Source organism: Saccopteryx leptura, chromosome 8 (assembly GCF_036850995.1).
Source record: "Saccopteryx leptura isolate mSacLep1 chromosome 8, mSacLep1_pri_phased_curated, whole genome shotgun sequence".
Taxonomy (NCBI): Eukaryota; Metazoa; Chordata; class Mammalia; order Chiroptera; family Emballonuridae; genus Saccopteryx; species Saccopteryx leptura.
Window position 1 is genome coordinate 9,314,059 of NC_089510.1, and position 25,921 is coordinate 9,339,979.

The 25,921-nt window shown below is 51.4% G+C and overlaps 1 pseudogene; it reads right to left on the bottom strand.

Moving 5' to 3' along the window:
* Positions 1-2,265: 2,265 nt before the first annotated feature.
* LOC136379483 (uncharacterized) lies at positions 2,266-19,260 on the bottom strand (annotated as a pseudogene).
* Positions 19,261-25,921: the final 6,661 nt, after the last annotated feature.

Here is a 25,921-nt window from a genome sequence, read left to right on the forward strand (position 1 = left end):
CTCAGCTTTATCCCTTCTTTCCTTTTGACATGGCACCCCCTCCCGTTGGCCCGGAGCCGCTGTCACGATCTGCTGTAAACCTGCCTGCAGCCAGTCCCTCCCCAGATGCACAGGCAGGGCTGCATCTGTCGCTAATGGGATTTCCAGATTTCTGCCTCTTCGTGAGCCCCCGCTTGGCAACCTTGCGTCTCCGTGAATCTAATGTGCGAGTCGTGCCCCTCAGCTGTTCCCGTTTGGCAACAAAGCGAGGATGTCTGTGGTCAGGTGAACCCCGAGGACAGGCATCCTGTGGAAAAAATGCCCCCCCTCTTGGCAGGGTTTGGGTTCCTGAGTCCGTCCCCCCCCCAGGGCTGGGGCTCCCTGGAGAACGCAACACGGAATGTGCTGACGGTGACCCTGGACGCATCCAGCTCTCGGCTTCTGTTTCTACGCACCTGATATATTTATTGTTTCTTTGTAAGTGAACTTACCTTAGAGGTGTTTTTCTCCCCACCCATCCCCCTTTGATCTCAAGTGACATGTTGTCTTTCTGTATTACCTCTCATAGGTGTAAAAAAGAATTATGTGAGCAAAATGATGGAGGGATGAAGAAAAAACAGAGAAGAGGCTGGAATGCCGCCCCCCTTTTCTTTTCTGACCCTTGCAGTGGGCTCTGGCCATGCTTAGTTACCACAGCTGTTCTACATCCCAGCCTACCCGCTTTCCCTCTAGAGCATACCCCCTTTCACGGCGTGAGATCTTAGCTGACAGGTCCACGTACCCAGCACGCCCCACTCGGGAGGCTGCAGGGGCAGTCCCTGTCTCAGAGGGCTGAAATGTGTGTTTAATGACTTCACTGAGAACGGCGCCTAAAACACAGAGTAACTGCTGAGATTCGCTCTTCTTCCTCAGTTATTGCTCCTCCTGATTGTGTTCTCGTTTGCCTTCTCACCTCTGTGGTTATTACTTGATGACTGTCGTCCCGTGGCAGCCAGGACAGGGCATTGTGCCTGAACTTGGCCACTCAGATGCTCTCTCCTGGCATATACAATGGTGTATGTTTGACACAGGACAGAAGATGTGGTTGGATTTTTTTTTATTTTTTGACAGAGACAGAGAGAGAGAGTCAGAGAGAGGGACAGAGAGGGACAGACAGACAGGAAGGAGAAAGATGAAAAGCATCAATACTTTGTTGTGGCACCTTGCTTGTTCATTGATTGCTTTCTCATATGTGCCTTGACTGGGGAGCTACAGCAGACAGAGCGACCCCTTGCTCAAACCAGTGGCCTTGGGCTCAAGGCAGCGACCTTGGGCTGAAAGCCAGTGACTATGGGGTCATGTCTATGATCCCACGCTCAAGCCAGGGACCCCACGCTCAAGCTGGTGAGCCTATGCTCAAGCCGGATGAGCCTGCGCTCAAGCCGGAGACCTTGGGGTTTCGAACCTGAGTCCTCCGTGTCTGTCCGATGCTCTACCCACTGCACCACCACCTGGTCAGGCTAGATTCTTCTTCTTATTATTATTTTTTAATTGTGAACTATGACAACACTGAAGGAAGAGGGCATTCAACTACGTTAACTATGTACAAATAATTACAAGTGCCCATGAAGCACCACTGTCAGGATTTTAGCTTCCTAAAGCCCCCTGGGTGCCCCTGACCGACTGAAAGCCCTGCTCTCATCCAGGGGCAGCTTCATGGGCATGCGAGCCGAGCAGCAGCCCGGGGCTCCGTGCTCAGGAGAGTCCTGAGCTGTAAGGGCCACCAGTGCTAAGACATCTGTGCCCTAGCCCCCAGAGAGGCCCGTTTCCTTCTGCTGCTCCCCCGGCACGCTTGAATTTGCTTAGGTTGGCAGGGCTGATTTCTGTTGCTTGCACCCAGAGAGACACAGCTGTATCCCAGAGTCTCCCGGTAGGGAGAGGAAACAGTGGATGACTGTTCTGTGCCTAACCCCAAAGTCTGATGAGTATTTCAGTGGTTTGAGATTTAGTTTAAAACCAGCGAACATCCAACCTGACTAATCCTCATTTTCCGGAGGAAGAAATTGAAACTTGAAGTTGTGAAACCAGTTCCCATGTTTAGAAAAAAAATTACTTTCAGGACACGCCGTGAAGCCCCAACTGCCTGACAACAACACTTTTCTCTTTCCAGAAAAGTTGCTTCGGGTTGCTAACAGCTGACCCCTTGCTTGGCAAACTCCCGTCCATCACATGCGAATGAGGCGGGATCCCAAGCTGCTGTGTACACACTGTCTCCCCGTCCCCTTCACCTCGGTGACCGGTACAGGGCTAGGCATGTGACCCCACCCCACCCCCCCAATCCAAAACTAATCCTCCACTGGAAGGCTTGAGAACCAAGAACCAAACATCATCAAGAGTGCTTTTGCTTGAACTGTCAGGGAAGATGATCTCTGGTCTTCGGGGACCCTGGAAAGACACGCATAGGGCTGCCAGGGTGTGGGGAGAGCTCTCCTGCAGAGGGAGGCTGCGGCCAGCACAGGACAGGCAGCCGGCAGCAGCCACGGGCGGTCGGAGCTCTGGGGCACCCAGGGGCTGGGGAGAGCTCTCCTGCAGAAGGGAGGCGGAGGCCAGCACGGGACAGGCAGCCACGGGCGGTCGGAGCTCTGGGGTCCCCGGGGTGTGGGGAGAGCTCTCCTGCAGAGGGAGGCGGAGGCCAGCACCGGACAGGCAGCCGGCAGCAGCCACGGGTGGTCGGAGCTCTGGGGCACCCAGGGGCTGGGGGCTGATGGCAGGGTCAGCGCAGGGGCAGGGAACGCTTGCCACAGCGCTGCTCTGAGCCTCGTGGCCCCGGGCGTCTGGAAGATCATTTCAGAGCTCCACTGAGCTGAGCGCTGTCACCGTGGAGGTGGTTCCCTCTCCCTCCTCACTGCCCTGCGTGGGTTAAAGTAAGCTTCCAACGCCCGCCTCAAGCTCTACCGTGAGACCTGGCGCCCGGAGTGAACCGTATTGACAACCCCGGTCTTGGTCATTTAACTTGAGAGCCTGACAGGAACCCTGCTGCAGGCTCCCTGTGCTCAACCCACCGCTGTTCTTGCCCCCTGGGGAGCGTCCCTGTGCCTGATCCCCGGAGGTCCGGCATCAGTGCCAACCAGCCACGCCAAAGTGCCAACCCAGCGACGGAGATCCAGCCAGCTGCCAGAGCCACCTGCCGCACGGGAAGACGGGCCTGGGGAGGCCAGAGATCCAGCCAGAACCACCTGCCGCGCGGGAAGACGGGCCGGGGAGGCCTGATGTCTCCCCCCCATCTCCCCTCTCTCTACTCTATTTCAGGCACTAGAACCCTTTGCTGGGTTGAGGCTGGCCCCCCTGCTTGCAGCCCAGTTCCCCTCGACTCCTCCTCACAGAGCCACCGTAGCAAACGTGACAAAATTAATACAAGAGTGGCTACCCGTTGCTCTCAGGACATGACCCCAAATTCTGAGTGTGCGTCTGAACTTGTTTATGACCTTGGTCCTTGCTTACTTCCCCAGCCGTGTTCTCACCACCTTTCCCCTCCTCCGCCCTAGGGCTCACAGTCTCTGCTCCCGAGCCACACCCTCTGCCCTGGACTCATTCTTTAGTCCGCTCACCTTTTTCATGGGTTTCTCGCCCCTCTACCTTGCTGTCTCCGACTCTTCTGTAAGGGTTGAAGGTCCCTCCCTTCACGAGACTTTCCCTGAGCCTTGAAGACTGGGGTGCACCATCATGCACGGTACAGAGTCCTTTGTTTTCAGTTAGGACAGCCCTCAAGCAGTCTGCCTCTGAGCTGGCCGGCTGTTCCCGGAGGTGGCCTGGCTCATAGGTGGTGCGTACATGGATACACAAGATGAGGGGAGTCAACGGCACACTTCTGGAGCCAGAGCCCAGGGCTATGGGACGGGTCAAGGGAGATGACAAAACTGGACGAGCAGCTGGGACAAATGTGGCCCCTGGTCTAGCAAGACCCCTGGGAACTGTGAGTTACTTGGTAAACCACCACTTTTGTCGGTTTCGTTTAAGGCAGTTTTGCAAACCCATTCGTCTTCTTTTCTTGCATGTTTTAACTGAAAGAAACTATAGCCCTTCTCAGTCATTCATTACTGACATGTGAGACAAACCGCCTATTTCATCATTTCTAAACAAATAAGCACAACAGTCAGATGAGGATGCCTGGTAAGTTGTTTTTAGAATTTCAGCTTAGGAGTCCATTAATTTAAATTGACTGGTGGGAGGACCGAGTGCAAATGGTTAAGCAGATTCCCTTATTCTGCTAAAATAAGAGGACAGTAAGAAAATCCAAACTGTCACCTGACCTGTGGTGGCGCAGTGGACAGAGCCTTGACTTGGAACGCTGAGGTCACAGATGTGAAACCTGAGATCACTGATTCAAAACTTGCGGCCAGGTTGAGCCCAGGGTCACCGGTTTGACCCCGAGGTCACCGGCTTGGCTTGAGCCTGAGGTCAACAATCCACTCAAGGAACATTCGAGAAGCAATCAATGCACAACTAAGTGGAGCAACAAACAAGCTGATGCCTTTCTCCCTTCTGTCCCTCCCTCCCTCTCTCTCCTTTCTTTTCTGTCTCTCTCTCTCCCTCCCTCCCTCCCTCTCTCCTTTCTTTTCTGTCTCTCTCCCTCCCTCCCTCTCTCTCTTTTCTTTTCTGTCTCTCTCTCTCCCTTCCTCCCTCTCTCTTCTTTCTTTTCTGTCTCTCTCTCCCTCCCACACTCTCTCTCTCTGAAAGAAAGAAAGTTCAGAATGTCACCTCTATCCTGACCAATGCAGAAAGTACTGATGGATAGATGGCAGTATGTTTTGAATGGATAGAGGAATATAGTTGGTTTTCTTTTTCCTTTTCAAACGCCCTTCTTCAGGAGAACATGGAAGGCGGCATCCCGTGCTTGAGAGCACTGAGCTGACAGTAGGATTCTGGGTACCTCACCCGACTTCTGGGAGCCCTAGCTTCTCCATCTGTAAAATGGGAATAGCGGTAACCAGTCAGCTTCCCTGCCTGTTGAGACACCGCAGGAGAGTGTTTGAGAAACAGCTCTCTAGAAGCCAAAGCCACCTGTGAATGCAAGGGAGTATTAACCCCGCTCACCATGGCTGCAAAGGACACAAAGCCAGGGACACTGGAGTGTGTCCGAGCAGAAGTCATGAGATCAAACTCATGTCGTACTAATAAGCAGGAGGGAAGCACAGAAACCCCATTTTCTTTGAACAAAACTATTATTTGGAGTAAATCCCTCCCTTCCACCCCCACGGATTGTTTTCTACTGTCCTTGGGCATCCTGGGTGGTTTCATAGGATTTTGTGTTACCGTATTTCCCCATGTATAAGACACACCTATTTTTGGAAAATTTGGGGTCTAAAAACTGGGTGCATCTTATACAGTGGTTGTAAATTTTTTTACTTGCATTTCCCGCTTTTTCATGCTTGTTTTTGCACTCGTGTGGATGGTGATTTGTTATCAGACACAGATGAGGACAAGTTCTTGGATGGATGGATGGATGGATGGATGGATGGATGGATGGGCGTTTTGACCGTGATGAGCAGTTGTATGAATTTTATGATAAAAATATTTATTGAGTTCAATCACTTTCTGCAATACATTTTATTTCAAATTTCGGGCCCCAAAATGAAGGTGCGTCTTATACATGGGAGCATCTTCTGCCTGGGGAAATATGGTCCATGTTCCTTGATTAGTTTAAAACAAGTTGGCAGAGTACTGCAGTAATTCAGGCTTCCCTCTCTCCTCATCACAGAGAGCGGACAGGAAGGAATGGTCAAGGATGTCTTTCTATCCAGTTAGGACTAGACTCAGGAGAATCACCAGGCGTTCACACAGCTAACCCCCCCCCCCCATAGCAGACATCAGCAATCAATCACAGCACCTTTCTCCTCCTGACGCCTGGAGGCAGCCACAGAGCCCTGCCCAACCCAGTGGTAACTTGATCACATTAGGGCGAAATCCATTCATCGTGCCTGGGCCGGGCACTGATCAGAAGCCTGACTCTCACTAATCAAATCGATAAGCCACTATGTAGGGATGGATACCCAACTGAGAAAATCAAACCAGCAACTTACAGGTCTCTGACGTATTCTTTCATTTCAGAACACGTTGGTTGCACTTAATTCAAAGCAAAGCAAAGCAAACAGGGTAGCAGAGTTAACCCAAAATGCCTGGGTTGTAACCCCACGGCAGCTCCTCTCTCTTCTTCTAGCCGCTCAGGACATTCGATCCTCCTAATGCCATTAGCTGTTGGCTTCAAACAACTGTGAAGGAGGGGCGAAACCTGACGCTGGAGCTGACCCTGTGGACACAGATGCACACACACCCCGGTCCCCGCCACGTTTGGTTAGGGGGCAAGGAGCCTGGTGGGGCCCCATCTCAGGAATGTGTAAATAAAGTGACATTGACACAGACCTTTAGGACACTTGCAGGTCCCATTCTAACCCCCCTTAATGCAGAGCTTCCTAATCTTTATTGGAAATGGCCCCCTTTTGGCAGTCTGCTGAGGTTTACACGGGCCGACCCTCTCAGAATGTTGTCTTTAAATAAGGCAATAAAAGAAAACATAGTGGGTTGTAAAGACGTCTGGATTATATTGAAATACAGTTATTGAACTATTTTTTTAACATCTGTAACGTAATATATGTGCTTCTTTATTAAGCATTAAGTAACGGCATCTAACTGCAGGTCAAATAACTCTCATAACTTTGGAATAGAAATGAAGGCAAATATTTTGAGATATCTGGGACAACTGTAATGTTCTATTAAAATTATCTGTGATTTTTGGTTGGTGACAAAGTGACAGGTTCTGATGAATAATATTCTGTGATCACTCTTAAAATTAAAAAGCTGCTAAATTTCAGAAAGAGGTTAGTAACAATAAAGACAGGTTGTGTGTGTGTGTGTGTGTGTGTGGTTTGTTCTTTTTCTTCCTGCACCCAACTAGTTCATGAACCCTCTAAATTATGTCCTGGGATCCCAGCTACAGACTTGGGACTTAGACACATGGGGACATGGGGAATCTCTGGGCTCTGAGGGCAGCCTTCTGACTTCTAATTCCTCACTTAGAAAATACCTTACCCAAAAGGCAAGGGTCTCACACGGATGGCTTGGCTTTGCTGCAAGACTGCCGCTCCCTCCTCTTTAAAAAGGGGGGTCCGCTAGCCTTTCAGAGCACCCCCTTGAGGGCCACGCAGGCACCCACACATTCTCCGGCACAGACACCGTGCGCCCCCCTGAGATGTGAGGGAGGCTGAGCAGGTGCAGCGGCCGGACCCGCAGAGCTCAACGGTCTGGGCCAGGCCGTCAAACCCTGCAGCCTCCGATTTCTCGAGCGAGGATTCAGCTCTGTCACTCACGGTCACTTTCTGTCCCTGGCAAGTTGAAGGGTGAAGGAGGCCAACAGCTCTTTCTACGTGTGACTTGAACCGGAGGTCCAGGAGAGGAATCTCGCAATCGATTGGGGACTCCTCCAGGTCTTGCGGGGTTGACTCCACGCAGCCCCTGACCGGGAGGGTTTCTGTGGCCTTCTGCCGGGGAGACTCGAAGGCGCGAGATGGACCCCATGCTCATCTGGTGCTGGCGGGAGCTGTTCCAGCAATGCACCGTCGGAGCGTTGGGAGCACCAGGTATGGCCGTTGTGTGGTTGGTTTTATACCAGATCAAGAGACATCATGGATGTGTCGGTGGGAATGGGACTCGGGTAAGAGGAACCATTTTAGAAAATATTGCCCTTGGGTGCAATAGCCTCTGACCCAGTATAACTTACATTCACATGAGAATTTAGATTCTATTTTTTGTGACAGCATTCCAGTGGATTAATGACGTATTTTAATTGTAAATTTATTTCTCTTTCTGTAAGTGGTCACAGAACGGCTACCTAGAATTATTTGATATCAGAAAGATCACTCCTGAGCGTCAATTACAGTACCCATCCTCCTCTAGCAGTAGAGGAGCCCGTGAACAAGTCGATGTCTCCTGGACCCAGACATACTTCGGTTCTCCCTGTGGGCATCATTTATGATGACGGTTGCAAAACTGAGCTTCTGGGGCACCTTGCCTTTTCCAGGATTTAGGAATGCCAGTGCTCACATGTGCACAGGGCAGGACGTGAGCAGACAGGACTGTGTCGGTCTCCTTTGAAGAACCTGTCTTTCTGCTCAGCTGCCTTCTCCCCACCGGAACATAAACCGCTCGGGTAGTATTTGCTCAGGTAAAGATGCAAACAGAACAGAAGCGAAGGGAGTAAACATTGAAAATCCCTCTTCCTTTGCCAACCTCGAATCCCACTGCCCTGGCCAGAGGGGCGTCTCTTCCCAGAACTCTGTCTGGGTGTTTATGTATGTGTATGTAAGTAAATGCATAGAAAATACATAAATGCATGTAAAACACATATTTTATTAAATAAATGGGAATGTGTTATAATTATATATTTTTTCCATGATTTGTTTTTTTGTTTAACACTATTTCTTCGCTATGTCTATGTGTTTTACGTATCGATCTATCTTACTTAGTCTTTTTAAAGACTACACGCTAGTCCACAATGCAGACGGATGGATGCTATTTGTTTAGCCATTTCCCTGTGCGTGGACTTTCGGGGTGTTTTCAGGTTGGTTTTTTGTTGGTTGGTTTAGCTGCTGTTAAGAAAAGTGCCTCAGGCCCTGGTAGGGTAGCTCATTTGGTTACAGCATTGTCCAGATACACCAAGGTTACAGGTTCCATTTCTGTCAGGGCACTTATAAGAATCAACCAATGAGCCTGACTGGTGGTGGTACAGTGGTGAGAGGGTCAGCCTGGGATGCTGAGTTCTCAGGTTCGAAATCCAAGGTCACTGGCTTGAGTGCAGGCTTGCCAGCTTGAAGCCCAAGGTCGCTGGCTTGAGTCCAAGGTCGCTGGCTTGAGTCCAAGGTTGCTGGCTCAAGGTTGCTGGTTGAGCAAGGGGTCACTGGCTTGGCTTGAGTCCCCCACCTCCTGTGAAGGCACATATGAGAAGCAATCAATGAACAACTAAGAGTGCTGCAACTATGAGTTGGTGCTTCTCATCTCTCTCCCTTCCTGTCTCCCTCACAAAAGAAGACTCGACCAATGAGTGCATAAACAAGTGGAACAACAAATTGATGTCTCCCTCTCTCTCTAAAGTTAATTGGAAAAAACAAACAAACAAAAAAACATTACTCCAGTATTATTCTACCTCCCTTAAACTGCTAAAAACCATCACTGGGTGTGATTTTTTTCTCTCTCTGTCGGCGTAAGAGTGGGGGCGGGGAGAGTAGCAAAGGGAGAGGATACAATCCTGTTTCTTGCTGCTGATGAGCCCCTTCCCACTTCCCTGCCCAGTTCCGAGTTCCGTGCACAGCAGGAGAGAGCGCCCTCTGCTGGGGATGCTCTGCCCTTCCTCCCTCTCGCCTGGGTAACTGTCAGACTGCCTCACCTCCCCCTCCACCTCCCCAAAGCCCCACCCAGCACCTTTGGTCGGTCAAGGGCCCCTCCTCCGTGCTCCTGGCCCATTCTGCACCCCATGCTATTTTAAAGTTATCTATCTATATTTCTGGCCCCTGAGGGGTGGAAAAAATGTGCACCATGTTCACCGTGTATCCTCAGCACGTTGTACCATCATTAGCAGGTGACAGGGGCCCAGGGACACAACTGGTGCCCTGAACTGAAGGGCCTCTGGGTGAGCAGCTCCTGACAGTGCAGGCTTGGTCTAGCTACCTTGACGTCTGTGTGGAAGCCAACAACATCAGACGGCGGGTCACCTGGATAGCCTCGGAGCCCAGGACAAGGTATGCAGAGGACAAACACAGCATCGCAGAAGAGTTAAAACACCAGAACCCTGCTGGCCTTGGCCAGCCCCCGCTCCAGCCCCTCACACGCCTCTCAGCACAGGGATCACTCGGATCCTGGCGGTAGGCTCCAGGGAGCTGACAAGACTAACGCCTAGTCTGCAGATTCTATTTTTAATTTTTATTACAATCTTTACCGGTGCCTTGCCCAATATCTCTCGGGCAGGTGCCTCTGACCCACCCCAGGGCCTCTGCGAGGGCCGGCAGGATCCGAAGGTCTTCCCAACACCCTCACACTCCCTCCTGCCCGTGACTCACCGCTGGGGCCCCACTGGGGCCCCGATGGGACTGCATTTCTCCAGCCTGCTTGAGCACGGAGGGGCCGAGCAGGAAGAAAAAGAGGGCCAAGGGCACGGGCAGGGCTGGAGGGAGTCCCTCTGCAGCGGGCGGTGGGGGTCAGACCCCAGGGTGGAGGGAGTCCCTCTGAGATGGGCGGTGGGGGTCAGACCCCAGGGTGGAGGGAGTCCCTCTGAGGCGGGTGGGGGGTCAGACCCCAGGGTGGAGGGAGTCCCTCTGAGACGGGCGGTGGGGGTCAGACCCCAGGGTGGAGGGAGTCCCTCTGAGACGGGCGGTGGGGGTCAGACCCCAGGGTGGAGGGAGTCCCTCTGAGACGGGTGGGGGGATCAGATCCCAGGGTGGAGGGAGTCCCTCTGAGACGGGTGGGGGGGTCAGACCCCAGGGTGGAGGGAGTCCCTCTGAGACGGGTGGGGGGGTCAGACCCCAGGGTGGAGGGAGTCCCTCTGAGACGGGTGGGGGGGTCAGACCCCAGGGTGGAGGGAGTCCCTCTGAGACGGGTGGGGGTCAGACCCCAGGGTGGAGGGAGTCCCTCTGAGATGGGTGGGGGGATCAGATCCCAGAGTGGAGGGAGTCCCTCTGAGACGGGTGGGGGGGTCAGACCCCAGGGTGGAGGGAGTCCCTCTGAGACGGGTGGGGGTCAGACCCCAGGGTGGAGGGAGTCCCTCTGAGACGGGCGGTGGGGGTCAGACCCCAGGGCGGAGGGAGTCCCTCTGAGACGGGTGGTGGGGGTCAGACCCCAGGGTGGAGGGAGTCCCTCTGAGGCGGGCGGTGGGGGTCAGACCCCAGGGTGGAGGGAGTCCCTCTGAGATGGGCGGTGGGGGTCAGACCCCAGGGTGGAGGGAGTCCCTCTGAGACGGGCGGTGGGGGTCAGACCCCAGGGTGGAGGGAGTCCCTCTGAGATGGGCGGTGGGGGTCAGACCCCAGGGTGGAGGGAGTCCCTCTGAGGCGGGCGGTGGGGGTCAGACCCCAGGGCGGAGGGAGTCCCTCTGCAGCGGGCGGTGGGGGTCAGACCCCAGGGTGGAGGGAGTCCCTCTGAGACGGGCGGTGGGGGGGTCAGACCCCAGGGTGGAGGGAGTCCCTCTGAGACGGGTGGGGGGGTCAGACCCCAGGGTGGAGGGAGTCCCTCTGAGGCGGGTGGGGGGGTCAGACCCCAGGGTGGAGGGAGTCCCTCTGAGACGGGCGGTGGGGGTCAGACCCCAGGGTGGAGGGAGTCCCTCTGAGACGGGTGGGGGGGTCAGACCCCAGGGTGGAGGGAGTCCCTCTGCAGTGGGGAGTGGGGGTCAGACCCCGGGGTGGAAGGAGTCCCTCTGAGGTGGGTGGGGGGTCAGACTTCAGGATGGAGGGAGTCCCTCTGAGACGGGTGGGTGTCAGATCCCAGGGTGGAAGGAGTCCCTCTGAGGTGGGTGGGGGGTCAGACCTCAGGATGGAGGCCAACACGTTGAATCCTGAAGCCCTAAGCCATAAGATAGGTGGGGGGGTCAGTCAGGGAGATGGCCCTGCAGCCGGAGTGGCCGGGGGAGGGGGACTGCGTCTCGGGTACCGAGCTGGGCCGCTGACCCCATCCTGTCACCGGGTCGGTGCTCCCTAATTCACCCTGTGCCGCGATTCAGGAGCACACCACCTGGCTTTTACTGCTGACCAGTCAACTCTGATCGCCACACAGTGGCCCCAGCGGTGAGGACAAAGAAGAAGAGCAGGAGAGCAAATGGAGGAAAGGATGGGATGGACCGGCTCTTCTTCCTCTCCACTCTGCAGAGAAGCAAGCTGACACCCAGAAACCGCTGGAGAACCCGGGAGGCCTCTGCAGGGAGCTCAGCCTCTGCCATGCTGGCCTCCCGGTTTCCTATGCCCCACACTTCCAGCAGGCACCTGCCACCTGGTGGCGGCATACTCGCTGTCTAGGCGGGAGATGTACCATGGCTGAAATGTCTCTTCTGCCTGACCTGCCAATTCCTGTGTATTCATTTTATTCTTTTTTTTTTTTTTTTGTACTTTTCTGAAGCTGGAAACGAGGAGAGACAGTCAGACAGACTCCCGCATGTGCCCGACCGGGATCCACCCGGCATGCCCACCAGGGGCAACGCTCTGCCCACCAGGGGGCGATGCTCTGCCCCTCCAGGGCGTCGCTCTGCCGCGACCAGAGCCACTCTAGCGCCTGGGGCAGAGGCCAAGGAGCCATCCCCAGCACCCGGGCCATCTTTGCTCCAATGGAGCCTTGGCTGCGGAAGGGGAAGAGAGAGACAGAGAGGAAGGAGGGGGTGGGGTGGAGAAGCAAATGGGCGCTTCTCCTATGTGCCCTGGTCGGGAATCGAACCCGGGTCCCCCGCACGCCAGGCCGACGCTCTACCGCTGAGCCAACCGGCCAGGGCTCATTTTATTCTTTGAGCACACGTTAGTTCTTTTCCAAACGCAAATATCCCTGGGAGAGGCAACACGACCTCACCAGGAACCATTTTATTAAACCTTTTCTGTAAAAACAAATTGAGCAAAGTAAGCTGTGGGCTAACGAGGGCTTGGGAAAGAGGGGTGTGTGTGTGTGTGTGTGTGTGTGTGTGTGTGTGTGTGTGTCTCAGTTTCCAATGCTCCAGAGGGAATACAGATGCCGAAAGGGAAGAGATGGCTCTGGGTTCACTTTTTGCCTAGAGACTGTTCTAACATGAGGGACTTCCCCTTGAGAACGTCCATGGCCACTCTGGTCACAAAGTGAGATATGGAGTCGCCATCATTCACGTCCCAGACTGGCCGCTCCTACGGCCGGAAACTCCCGCTGACCCAGATGAGTCTCAGCAGCCCGCAGGAAGATGAGTCTACGCTGATCCTCAGATGAGTTCTCTGAACTGGAAGACTGCCAGGGAGATGTGTCAGCAGCTCTCCTTGGTAGCAGAAGGCAGGGGAGCTTGTCTTTCCAGCATAGTGTATCCTGGCCCAATAGCTCGTTTCTGGGCTCCCGAAGTCACCTGCTTGTTCCCATGCAGGAAGTAAGGAGCTGCTGCCTTCCCCCACAGGTGGATTTCCCAGGTCACTGCCTAGCTGCCCAAGCAGGGCTCCCTCCACACTCTGACAGCTGCCTCTGTTCTGGTGACTCTACCGTTCATAGGTATTTGGAGCTCCTTCTAAACCCTGCGATGTCTCCACATTTGTACTTGGCTGGAAGAGCCCAGAAAAAAGAAACAGGGAAGTGGTACTACAGCCACTGAGCAGGCTGGGAGGACTGTTTAAAGCTTTCTGGCCTTCTCTTTCTCTTCATGTCCCTTGTGAGGACGACTAAAAGAAAGTCATATATCCAAAGCTCTCTGAGCTCCTTGGGGACAGGGATGATGAGTGCCCAGATTCTGTGGTGGATACAGGGCATTTAATAATGCCACTGATGGTTAGACTTTGCCTCCTTGACAGAATTTGATGACATGAATTTCCCGAAGGTCTTCTCTGAAATGGAATTTTCTAAAAGTCAACCCAAGTGGAAAACACTGGCGTCTTCCCATAGTGACTGCACCCTGGCGAGGTTGTGTTAAACCTAAGGGGGTGGGCTGCTCTTCTTCTGGGACACGGAGAACTCTTCCTCTCTGGAGCGGCTGGGGCTGGAGCAGTTCACGGGAAACACGAGAGCAGAGCTGTCGACTGACATTCCTATGCCCAATCCTCATCCACATCTCATTATGATGTTTTTTTCAAGACAGACCATCACTAAAACCAGGCTCTCATGTACAAGAGAGTGGGAGTGAGAGGCACGGTGGTGGTGGTGGTGGTGGTGGTGGTGGGACCATGATCATTATAAAGATAAGAGCAGTCACCAATCATCCCAACAGAACTAGAGAAACAAACCTTGATTTCTGCTTCTCAAGGAAAATCTCTCTTTAAATTGTCTGCCAGGCTTCAGTGAAATCCTAAACTAAGTTATTTATACGCTTAAAACATGGGAATCTAACGTAAAACTAAACATTTTTAAAATAGATACATGGAATGACAGTGTGGACAGGCAGGAGAAAGGTTTGGTAAGTAGACTCTTTGTAGGATAGCTCAGCCTACCCGGATCCAGACAAAGGAAGAATTTAGAACTCAGCAGCGTAGCTTCTCTGTGGCTACTCGGACATTCTTCAGTGGCTCTGGTGGTTTAAAAAAAAAGGAAAGAAAAGAAAAGAAAAAGGGTATAACCTTCTTCAAAAAGACAAGGGACTCCCACTCGTGACTGCTAGAAGTCACAGAAAACCGAGACTATTTACACTGGCACAATCGACGGAAGGTTACACCAATCCTATTAAGGCTGCAGGACCATCACCTACTCCCGAACAGAATGAGTAATTCTGTGCTATTTTTGGATGGTGTGGTTCTTTAAAACAAAGTGATAAATTAAAGTGACCTCAGTAATGCAGCAAAAATGTTAAGCTGTTTTAAGGCAAATGGAAAATGTGGTCTTTGTGTACAAAGGGAGTCAGCAGATGGAAAGGTTTGGAGCTGGCTCCCAGCTGAGTTCAAAAGAACTTCAGCCAGTCGGTCATTCTGGTACTGAACTTGGGAAACTACCCTGTGCTCGGTATTGTGCCCGGGCATGAGGAATGTTTAATTAGAGAGAAGGGATTTGTTGCTGTTGCTGTTGATTCTGAGCCCCCAGTTAGAGACGGGCACTCTGCTTGTTCTCCCGTGTCACAACCCCAGCTTGTCTAGCTCAACCAGCATCCGCCTCTTCCAGTTGTCCCGGGCTGTGCAAAGCAGCCTGCCTTGGGTCTCTGGTGGTATCTGTCACCTCGCCCCCAAAGCTCTCCAAGTCCAGGCCCCGTTTCTCCGGATTCCCTTAGCGAATGCCTACATCCCACGCAGCATTCGAGGTTGACAGCGTGAACCCTGTCGTTCCCTAACGGCTTCAGCCTGGGCCGGGGGCTCCTTTCTCTCCCGGTTCATTGCACTCAGTGCCGGGCCCCGTGGAGGCGTCTGGACCAGCGGCAGGGAGAGGGGGAACATCTCAGGAACGGCGGATGGAGTGTGTGCCCCGCGGTGCTGGGGAAGGAAGACAGTGAAAGAGAGCAGGGGACCAGGGAGGAGGAAGAAGGTGGACCCAAGTTCAAATCCAGCTCCCTCCACTGGGGAGCTCAGTAAGATGAGGGGAGCAATGTCACATCTGGCAGGCTCCGTCCCGGTCCTCTCGAAGACTCCACAGAGGCTTTTGTGAGTGACCACCCGTCGTGCCCGTAAAACCAGTACAGGAATGTGTGTTAAACTCGCCGGACCTCAATCAGAGTGTGCGCTTCAGTGAGGAGGGGATACGGTACAGGGGGCTCCGGGGAAGCTTTCGTAGTCAGGCCCCCCAGCGTGGCCTCCACAGTTCCAGGCAGGGTCCTTCCTGCTCCTGTCGCCCTGTCGCAGGTGAGGTCTGGGGAGGTGTATGTATGTATGGGTGTCTGGCTCCCTCACTAGGCCGTGTGCTTGCAGGACAGGGACATGGTATGTGCCCTCACTGTCGTGTCCCCAGCGTCCAGCCACAGGTGGGATAAATGAATGAGTTCACCCTCAATGAATGAGTAGCATTGTATTTTATTATTATTTTTTAGATTATAAAATTTATTGGGGTGACATTGGTTAATAAAGTTATATAGGATTCAGGTGTACAAAGCTATCCTCTGTACTGTGTATTGTGTTGTGTGTTCGCCAGCCCCAGGAAGTCTCCCTCCATCCCCGTTCCTCCCCCCTCCCCCTCTTCTACCTCCCCCAACCCACTTCTCTCCGTCATCACCACACTGTTGTCTGTGAGTTGTTTTTTGTCTGTTTGTTTAACCCCTTCACCTTTTCAGCCAGCCCCCAACCCCTCTCCCCTGGCAGCTGTCAGGGTGGTCTCCGTATCTGTGAGTCTGTTTCTATTCTGTTAGTTCATTTTGTTCATTGGGTTCCACATATGAGTGAACTCATACGGTCCTTGTCTTTCTCTGCCTGGCTTATTTCACTCAGCGCAATGCTCCCCAGGTCCATACTCATTGTCTCAAAGGGTAAGATTTTCTTCTTTTAACGGCTGAGTAATATTCCACTGTGGAAATGGACCACAGCTTTTTTATTCACTCATCTACTGATGAACACTTGTGCCACTTCCTGATTGTGTAAATAACGCTGCAGTGACCTCTGGAGGCTGCTGTGTCTTCAATGGCCTTTGTCTTTTCTCCCTTGTCCACGACTCACTCCCTTGCATAGACTCAAAACTGCGAGATGCAACAACATTCGTTACCCTGACGTGGGCAAGAGCAAGGACAGGCAAGGTTTCTCTCAGCAACTTGTTTTTCAGTGTCTACTTCATTCGGAGTAAACGAGGAAATAGCCCAGAAGAGTCTGTAGAGGCAGCTACTCCTGCCCCTGGTAACATACTCTCACGTGGGAGGAGATTGCCCCTGGCGTTTCCCCTGGCGATGCTGAACGCTGTGTCGTAGGTACAGAGACAACCGAGGTAGAAGCAGGGACCCAGGCTTCCCAGCAACACGGGTGGACTGACGCCGCGAAGGGCAGGAGAGCTGCAGGTCGGACAGGAACGGGGTCAGTGTGCTGCCGTCAGGGGGCGCAGTCGGGAGACTTCTCTTCCAAGCTCCACGTAGCCTTTGGTCCTCCAAGTCACGAATCGATGCGACTTCATTTGTTGTCAACAGTTGCCTTGATTTCTCTATTTTTTTTCAATTGAAATGGCCAAATTTGTAGGGTCCAATAATTCTTTCCACCAAAGAAATCGCTAAACAGAAGACTTGCATCCGGTGACCCAGAGGCGCACGTCGGGCCTCGTGTGCCCCTGCACCCAGGGACCTGCACACCCCCGCTTCCTCCTCCTGCCTCTCTTCCTGCGACCTCCTTTCTCTCCTACTGTAGCCCTGGTTTTACAGTCTCTTTTGTCAGACTGTTGCTATCCCAGCTTTTTTTCCTTCCCATTTGCATGAAAATATCTTTTCCCATCTTTTTACTTTTAGTCTGTGTGTATCTTTTATTCTGAGGCGGGTCCTTTCTAAGGGACCCAGAAAGGACACGCCCAGTGGCCAGCTTCAGGCAACCTCAAAGAAGGATCCGAGAAGCTTCACAATTCTCTATGCAGAAAATCTTGGGAAGCACCAGATCCCACTGAGGCGAATTCTGCTTCGTGTGGTCAGCGCCTGCACAGCAGCTCACGTGCTGTGGTCAGGGTTGAACCTCGCAGTCAGCCAGCCTGACGGTTGGTCCCGTGTACGCACGAGCCCATAGCAATCAAGACTCGATTGGAACAGGAGAGCCTACAGAACCCACAGGACAGACATTCCTGGAGCACTCAGCTCAGGTGATCAAGGAGACTGTACCCCTGACCCCACGGGACACCTACGACATAAGGCCACCCCACCAAGACTGGGAGTTGGAGAAGATCTTTCTAATGCATAGAAACAAACACAAAGATGCAGCTAAAATGAGAAGACAAAGAAACCTGCCCCAAATGAAAGGGCAGGAAAAATCTACAGAAAAAGAGTGAATGAAATAAAGGTATAAAATAAAGCAAACAAGTTATCGGATAAGGAGTTTAAAGAAATGGTTATAAGGATACTCAATAGCATGGAAAATGAAATAGAACTATACAGAAGAATCAGTCAGACACTCCCTCACAGACACACTCAGAAATAACACTATATCTGGGCAATCCCAAGGCCCAGTCAAGTTGACACATAAAAATTAACCACCGTCTATGTGTTCATTCAATGAATCGTCACAGAAACCACATGCGGTTGGTAGCACTGTTCTCCTCATATTCGGGGGAGCCAGGATTTCAGCCAGTCTGACTTCAGAGCCAGCAGTTCAACCAGCACCGAACAGGTACTGCACTATTCTTCTCTGCCTTGGAGAACAAGCCCAGGGCTTCCCTTTGCATTTGCAAGTGATTTCCATTTTATTTTATTGAAAAGGATAACTTAGCGATATCAAATAAAAATGTTTAAATAGTTTATTATTTTTCTGTGTTACTTTCTAGTCCTTTTTCACTTTCACATGTCATTTCAAAAAGGGCCCTCATTAGTCTCCAATTTACTTAGAAGTGAGGATGGCATAAAGAGTGTCATCCTCACCTGGTCTTTGTTAGCCATTCAGTAATAATGATACTGCCAGTAACTATATGAAATTATTATTACCAATTAATTTTATTAAGTAATTATTATTTAATTTTTTTTTTTTTAGGTGAGAAGAAGGGAGCTAGTGAGACTGACTCTCCATGTGCCTCAACTGGGATCCAAGTGGCAATTTCATCTGGGGCCAATGCTCAAGTATGGAGGTACTTTTAGCACCTGAGGCTGATGTGCTCCAATGAAGCTATCCTCAAAACCCAGGGCAACACTGGAACCAGTCAAGCCACTGGCTGTGGGAGGAGAAGAGAGAGAGAAGAGGGAGGAGGAGGGGGAGAAGCAGATGGTCACTCTTACTGTGTGTCCTGACCTGAAATCGAACCCAGGATGTCTATCCACTGAGCCACTGTCCAGGGCCTATTTAATAAATTTTTAATGTATTCTATTTTCTTGGGTTGTTATTTATTTTCCTAAACATCAGGGGGGGGGGGGAATATATTTGCTACTTATCAGAGAAGACACATACATCAAGTTCTCTTCTTATCGAGGAAGTAACAAGATGTCAAATGCTGGATTTGAGGGCTAAGAATATAGATAATTTTCTTTTGGTCTCTTTTCTTACTGCCTTTTAAAATATATCATAATGGAAAAAAATATTTTTTAAAAATTTATACACAATTATTGCATTAATTAAGGCAAGACAAAACTGGGCCAAACACCCCATCAGGAGCACTTCCTGTCACTGCAGGGTCCTCAGGGCTGCTCCATATGTCACCCCCACTTCCAAAGACCCCACAGCAGCTCCGCTCACCGCGCTGCAGACCACAACAGAGGCAGAGCACAGGGATCCCAACTCGTTACCGACTTCCTCCAAGATGATTCATTATATTTAGTGACAGACCAAAGAACAGACTCAGGCTTCCTGATTCCCTGTGCCCTTATCTGCTAATTATATCCCAAACGAGCCAGCTCTCTGCAATCTTTCTGAGGAGACTTCATCATGTGCCTGTCCCCACTTTGCACCGGGTTCACGGGCTCTTGGCCATAGGAACATAAACGTAGTCATCGGTGCCGAGTCCGCTGAAACTTGGTGTCCCCTCCTGGCCCGTGGCAGACATCGTTAATGGAACAGAGAACGCTCATTCCCGAGCGCGGCTTTCCTTCAGAGCCTTCCCCACACGGTGTCCAGGCGGCCCCTGCAAAGAGTTGGCTCCAAGGAGGAGTGGAGAAGAGCTACCAGCAGGGGTCCCTTGGCCTTGGATCTTCACCCATGCTGGCTACAACGCTGCACTTCTTTCTCACCAGCAGAGGGAGTCGCGCCTGACCCGCTGGCTTTGCACGGTTAGAAACCCTTAGACGGCTGGCTCACGCGCTCAGAGCTGGGCTCCTGACGGTGCCGAGCCCAGCCTGCCGACTCTTTGTCCAGTGCTCCTTTTCCCACTCTGCCTGTCTGACTCTGGGCTTCATCAGGCAGAACGGAGAACGTGTTCTGGGACAGGACACGTGTAAACACTCCTCCATCACGCTGGCCGTGGCAGCTTGCCAAGACAGGACCGAAGCCAGATTTAGTGGGTCCTTCAGCCTGGTGACCCCGGTGGAAACAATCCCCTGATACAGACCAGAGAGTGCCAGAGAAAAATGTGCTGTCCTCCAGAGAACAAAGCCTCCGATGATTCATCCCTCTGACCCCGGTGGCGACTGAGCGCTGGCGGCCGGTTGTTGGGACGTGGCTGTCAGCAGCTCTGCGGGAGCTCTTATCTGGACGCTTTTCCTGAACACAGAATGCCCTGCTTACTTCCTCGTGGTTCCCAAATGTTCAGAGGCTTCCTGGACACGCTGCTCTGGCTGCCCTCGCGGTACTTGGCAAGGGACCCTTTTCAAACGTCGAAGAGTCTGGGGCCAGGGTGGTCCTCTTTGTTCCTCTGGACCTTACTTTTCTCATCCGTAAACATCAGAGATTGGACTAGCTGGTCCCAAAGATCCCTTTTGAACCTAAAAATCCTTTAACAGGACACATTGGAGGGAATTCTTTAAATAGAAAAAGTTGTTTTGAGTTTCCTATATTTTAACACTTGGCTGATGACCGACATACCGATGGGGCCGGGCAGGTAGGAGGGGACAGGGCCTGGCAGTAGACATAGCCTCTGCAGAGGGCCCAGCAGGCTCCCGTCCACTGTCCCCGCCACACTGGGAAAACTGCTCTTGCTCAGATCACTAATCAATGTTTTTGTTGTCAAATTCAGTAAACCCTTATAAAGTAAAAGAAAAGTAAATTATAAAAGCCCTATGAATATGTTTTTATGAAAAAGCAACAAAGCAAAATATGTATAAATACAAAATCATACGAATATCTATAAGCAGGCACAAGTATACCATTTTCTAGGGGGAACTATTCTAGGTGTTTAGTTCTTTTATTTTAATTTTTTATTTATTGATTTTTAGAGAGAGAGGGAGAGAGAGAGAGAGAAAGGGAGAGAGAGAGAGAGAAACATTGATTTTGTTCCATCCATGTATGCACTCACTGGCTGATCCCTGTGTGTGCCCTGACCAGGGATCGAACTCAACCTTGGTGTACTGGGACAACGCTCGAAACCACTGAGCCACCCGGCCAGGGCTGTTTTAGTTCTGTTTGTACAGAAATGGGATCAAATAAAGCACATGACTCTGTAGCATGTCTTTGTCACTTAACAATAATGCATCTTGGAGTTCTTGACCATGTCAGCCCATGGAGTCTTTCTTTTCAACTGCTGCAGAGGGTCCGCTGTGTGGATAGATCATGCTCCATTTACTCCTCTCAGTTAGCCACTTCTTCACTGACGGAGATGTAGTTTGCTTCTAGGGTGTTGGCATTTCAAAAACTGTTGCAATAAACTAATATTCTTGTGTACGTATTTGATCATTTCTCTAAGATGGATATATCTAGAAGTGAAACTTTTGAGTTTACAAAAATGCCCATTTTACATTTTAAAAAATTCTGCCAAGTCTTTCATCAAGATGATAGTACCAATGGGAATACCCATTTCTCCGTGTTCTCATTGATCTTTCTTTAAAAAAAAATTTTGCACTTTCTTCATTACTGGCAAGCTTGAGCACATTTACATATGCTTTATGGCCATGTATGTGTTTTTCAGGGATTGCCTATCTATACCCTTTGCTCATTTTTCAGTTACGGTGCCTTTTTTTTTTCCTTATAAATTTGTAAGAGTGTTAAAAACTTTATTTATTTATTTATTTATTTTTACCATTTCTGAACTTATGTATTCATCATCTAGCTTCCATATTATCAACTCCTGGCATGGACCAATGGAACAGACAGGGGCAGCCGTCAGAGGGCAGAGGGACCGGATGGAAGAATGGGAAGGGATTAGCCCAAAGCACAAACACAGAGCACACAGAAGACACAGACAAAAGTGAAGTGATGGCTAGAGGGATGGGGGGAGGCAGAGGAGGGGGCGATGGGGATGGAAGAGACTTCGCTTGGGGCAACGGCGCACAATGCGGCTGCAGATGGTACTTTATTGACTTGTACACTTGAAACCTGTATGGTTTTGTGAACTAATGTCATCCCAATAAATTCAATTAATAAAAAAAATATTATCAACTCCTGGCCAGTATATATTCTCCCATTCACTTCTACATAATGCAAGGATTATTGTGAAGTAAACGCCCAACACATACTGTTTCATTTGTTAATATATATTTTATTAAGTAAATCTGAAAGATCATAGCTTTTAAAAATATCCACAGTGTTTTTGTCATATCTAAAGAGAAAAACAATTCTCTTGTACTATCTAATATTCAGTTTTTATATTTCCTCTGTTAGCTCTTACATTTTAAAAAATAATTACCTCAGTGTCATCTAATGTCCAGTAAGTGTTTCAATTTCCTCCATTGTCTCATAAATCTTTTTTTAAACAATTGGTATGAATTTGGATTCAAAGAAGGTCTATAAATTTTAATTGGTTAATATACTTTGTTATGTCTCTTTTAATTCAAAGGTTCTTCTTTTTATTTTTTTTCCCTTCTTTTCCAAGAGAGAGGAGGGGAGATAGAGAGACAGACCTCTACATGCACCCCGACTGGGATCCACCCGGCAATCCCTTCTAGGGCCCATGCACTGCCCATCTGGGGCCACACTAACAACTGAGCTATTTTTAGCACCTGAGGTAGAGGCTTTATGGAGCCATCCTCAGTTCCCGGGGCTGATGCCCTGGAAGCAATCGAGCCATGGCAGTGGGAGAGGAAGGGGGAGGAGGGAGGAGGGGAAGAAGCAGATGGTTACTTCTCTTGTGTACCCTGACTGGGAATTGAACCCAGGACATCCACATGCCAGCCATTGCTCTACCATTGAGCCAACCACCGGCCAAGGCCAGGTTCTTCTTTTCATTTGTTGAAGAGTCCTAGTTATATTTCCTTCAGATTTTCCCACAACTTGGATTTTGCCGATTGAATCTGTGTCATTTAAATGTGCTTGTGTCCTGCGTACCTCTTAAATCCTTGTAGAGCGCAGGCTTGATCCGACGCAGGACCAGGGTTCTGACAAAGATGCTTCCTAGGAGTGCTGTGCGTTTCCAACAAGGCCACACGGTGCTGGGTGTCTCTCTGGGAGGTCAGTGGCCATTCGTGATTGCGTTGGCCTGGGTCCACTCAGGAAGCAGAAACCCTGTGGTAACTCAACCAAACAGCATTTAATATCGAGAATTATTCACCGTAATGGGAGAGTAACCATGGAGATGTAAAGAGATGTCTAAAGCGCATCCTCTATGTAAGGCACAGTGCCTTGCCAGGGGGGTGGGGGGCTTGGAAAGGAGGGCTCCTGGCCAAGGCTGGGGCTGGGGCTTAGCTGGCCAAGGTGAGGCGCGGCACACTAGAGCGCAGCTGGGTTCACGGGGCTGCCCGGCCACAGCACGGCCACAGTCCCCGGGGCGAGCAAGGACCCTGCGGGCAGGCAGGCTGAGGCTGCTGGGCCCCTCGATGGGTGGAAGGCCTGGTGTGCATCATTCACACTGACCGGGCAGGGGCCTGAGGGGGGGGGGCAGAAGGGGCCAAGACACAATGTCCTAGGGCCCAGGCCGGCTGAGGCTGGAGAACAGAGCACAGGATGAGTTTGGCCTCCACGGGGGTGTGAGGACTGGGAGGCACAGGGTCCACATCACAAGTGGAGACAGGGTGGTCACTGGGCCCAGGATGTGGCTCTGAGGGACTGCATAGTCTAAGCACGTGGCCGGGGCAGAGCACACACTGTTGGCAGGCCCTGCAGCAGGAGCAAAGAAAAACCAAGCTCAAGACTCTTGAGACCAAGGAAAGGGCCTTTCCTCCTGCAGTGTCCCTCCAGCGCCCTCTACTGACAAAGCTTAACATTGCACTCCTTGTAGGAAATGCTCTGAGTCCAAATCATTATCACGGAGCAGGTATTGAAGGGTGCCGTGGGGGCTGAGAGGCAATAAATTGATAACTGACACAACCCTCAGTGACTAGGTGTGTCATTTCATTAGGCTTACAGAATGGCTATATTCTAATTCTAGCTATTGTCATATATTAGCTGGAAAGCTTTTACAGAAAGAAACGGCAGGCATCTCTGGTTGCCCTGGCGACACAGCGTGTACAAGAACCTAGCTCTTTCTCCGCTGCTCCCATTTTTCCTCTCCTCATACACGTTAGGTCCCAGTGGTTTTGCTCATTCACCAATTGTGATCTGAGCTCTCCACTGTTAGCCCCATGATCTCCTGTTCTCTCTGGTCAGTCCCACGTCTGACTTCAGGTCAAAGCTATGTTCTTACTACCTGCTGAATCCTGGCTTCGTCTACACATCTCCTGAACAGAATGTATGGGAAGTGAAGTTTTTCAATTTCAAATTACGTCATCTTCACCAACACCATGAGCCATGAATGCCGCTGTCCTGGTTTTATGAATGGGGACCGGAGGCTTAGAGACGCGTGCAAGTGCACCCAGGTCTGCAGCGGGCGATGGGAGAGGTGGGATGAGAACCAAGTCAGCTCAGCCGTGACTCATTAGAGAGAGCTCGCCGGCCTAGGACTCAAAGCCTTCTGCTTCTTCCTTTAAGCTCACTTGTCTCCTGGCTTCTCACTGGTTCCCTGTCTTCTTCTGCATTCCCAGGTCATTAAAAATATTCTCCCAGCCCTGGCCGGTTGGCTCAGCGGTAGAGCGTCGGCCTGGTGTGCGGGGGACCCGGGTTCGATTCCTGGCCAGGGCACATAGGAGAAGCGCCCATTTGCTTCTCCACCCCCAACCCCTCCTTCCTCTCTGTCTCTCTCTTCCCCTCCCGCAGCCAAGGCTCCATTGGAGCAAAGATGGCCCAGGTGCTGGGGATGGCTCCTTGGCCTCTGCCCCAGGCGCTAGAGTGGCTCTGGTCACGGCAGAGCAACACCCCGGAGGGGCAGAGCATCGCCCCCTGGTGGGCAGAGCATCGCCCCTGGTGGGCGTGCCGGGTGGATCCCGGTCGGGCGCATGCGGGAGTCTGTCTGACTGTCTCTCCCCGTTTCCAGCTTCAGAAAAAAAATACAAAAAAAAAAAAATAAAATTCTCCCAGACTCATCATTAAAAACTCTCTCTCTCTCTTTCCCAGGGTCACCCTTTCCAATACTATTCAATCGAGGTCTTATTTCCAGGCTGGGGTTTCCTCCAGAACAGTAGCCTAATGCCGTTTAATTGCATTTAACATCATAAAATTTCATTGCCGTTTATTTTCCCTGGGCTCAGGTTATTGGGACAGAACCTCCCCCCTCAAAAAAAAACAAAACCCTTTCTGGTTTTGAAGATGCTGTTTTACTTCCCCCAAGATCACCACCCTACCCCGCCACTCCTTGCAATGCGCACACAGAAGGGGACGGGGCAGAGGTGCTCACTCTTCCCGGAGGCGCTGAGCGGCTCAGGGTGCCGGGAAGGAGGGAATCGCGATGTCAGACCTGGCCCAGGCGTTCAGACTGGCTCTCGTCACTCCCTGCTCTCAGGAAACCGTAGCCGGCTGAGAAGTCCTGCCCGTGCCCGCTCCGTACAGGCTGCTGCCAACTGTATTAAAGTCTTTCTTCTCCTCTCTTCCTACTCAAGTTCATACATTTCCCTTCCACAACTCACTGGCCGCTTTTCCCTTTCTCTGGAGTCATCTCCTCTGCCCCGTAGCTGTCACGCCCACCTCCGGGTCTTCCTGCGCCCCCTCCCCTCTATTCCTTCCTTTTGGTCCATGACCCCTCCCCCTTTCCTTCCTCCTACCCAAGCTTTACTGGCAAAATCAAACAGAATAACAAAAGAGTGGGAAACAAGTCAACAGCTGCCCGCCCTCGCCTGGAAGTCTCTGGAAATGGCTTCCCTCACCTCCACGGACAGAGCGTCTCCGCCTTTCCAAAGCGTCTGGCCCTCCCTCAAGGCCAGTGCCCTTGACCATAGTCATTGTGCTGCGAGGAAGGTAAATCCGGGCAGTTTCTATTTTTGGATGCGATTGTGTTTCTGGAAGAGGCTGTACATCACATAATAGGAAATCCTGAGAGTGTGAAGACAGTTTCCTGCCCGCTGAAGGGCTGTTGCCTTTGGCTGTTCCGACCAGAGCAGAAAGCTTTGAGTCCGTGGGCACAGGTGGGGGGGGGGGGGGGGGCTGCTTCAGGGAGGGGTAGACCAGACAATGAAACGAGGGGTCAGGAGAGTGAGGGTTGTCAGGGAAGGTGATTTAAAACCGTAAGTGAAAGCAAATATGTTGTAAAACCCTGTCAGAGGCTGAAAAACACTCACCACTTTATATAAAAACATCCGCAGCAATGGGGTCAG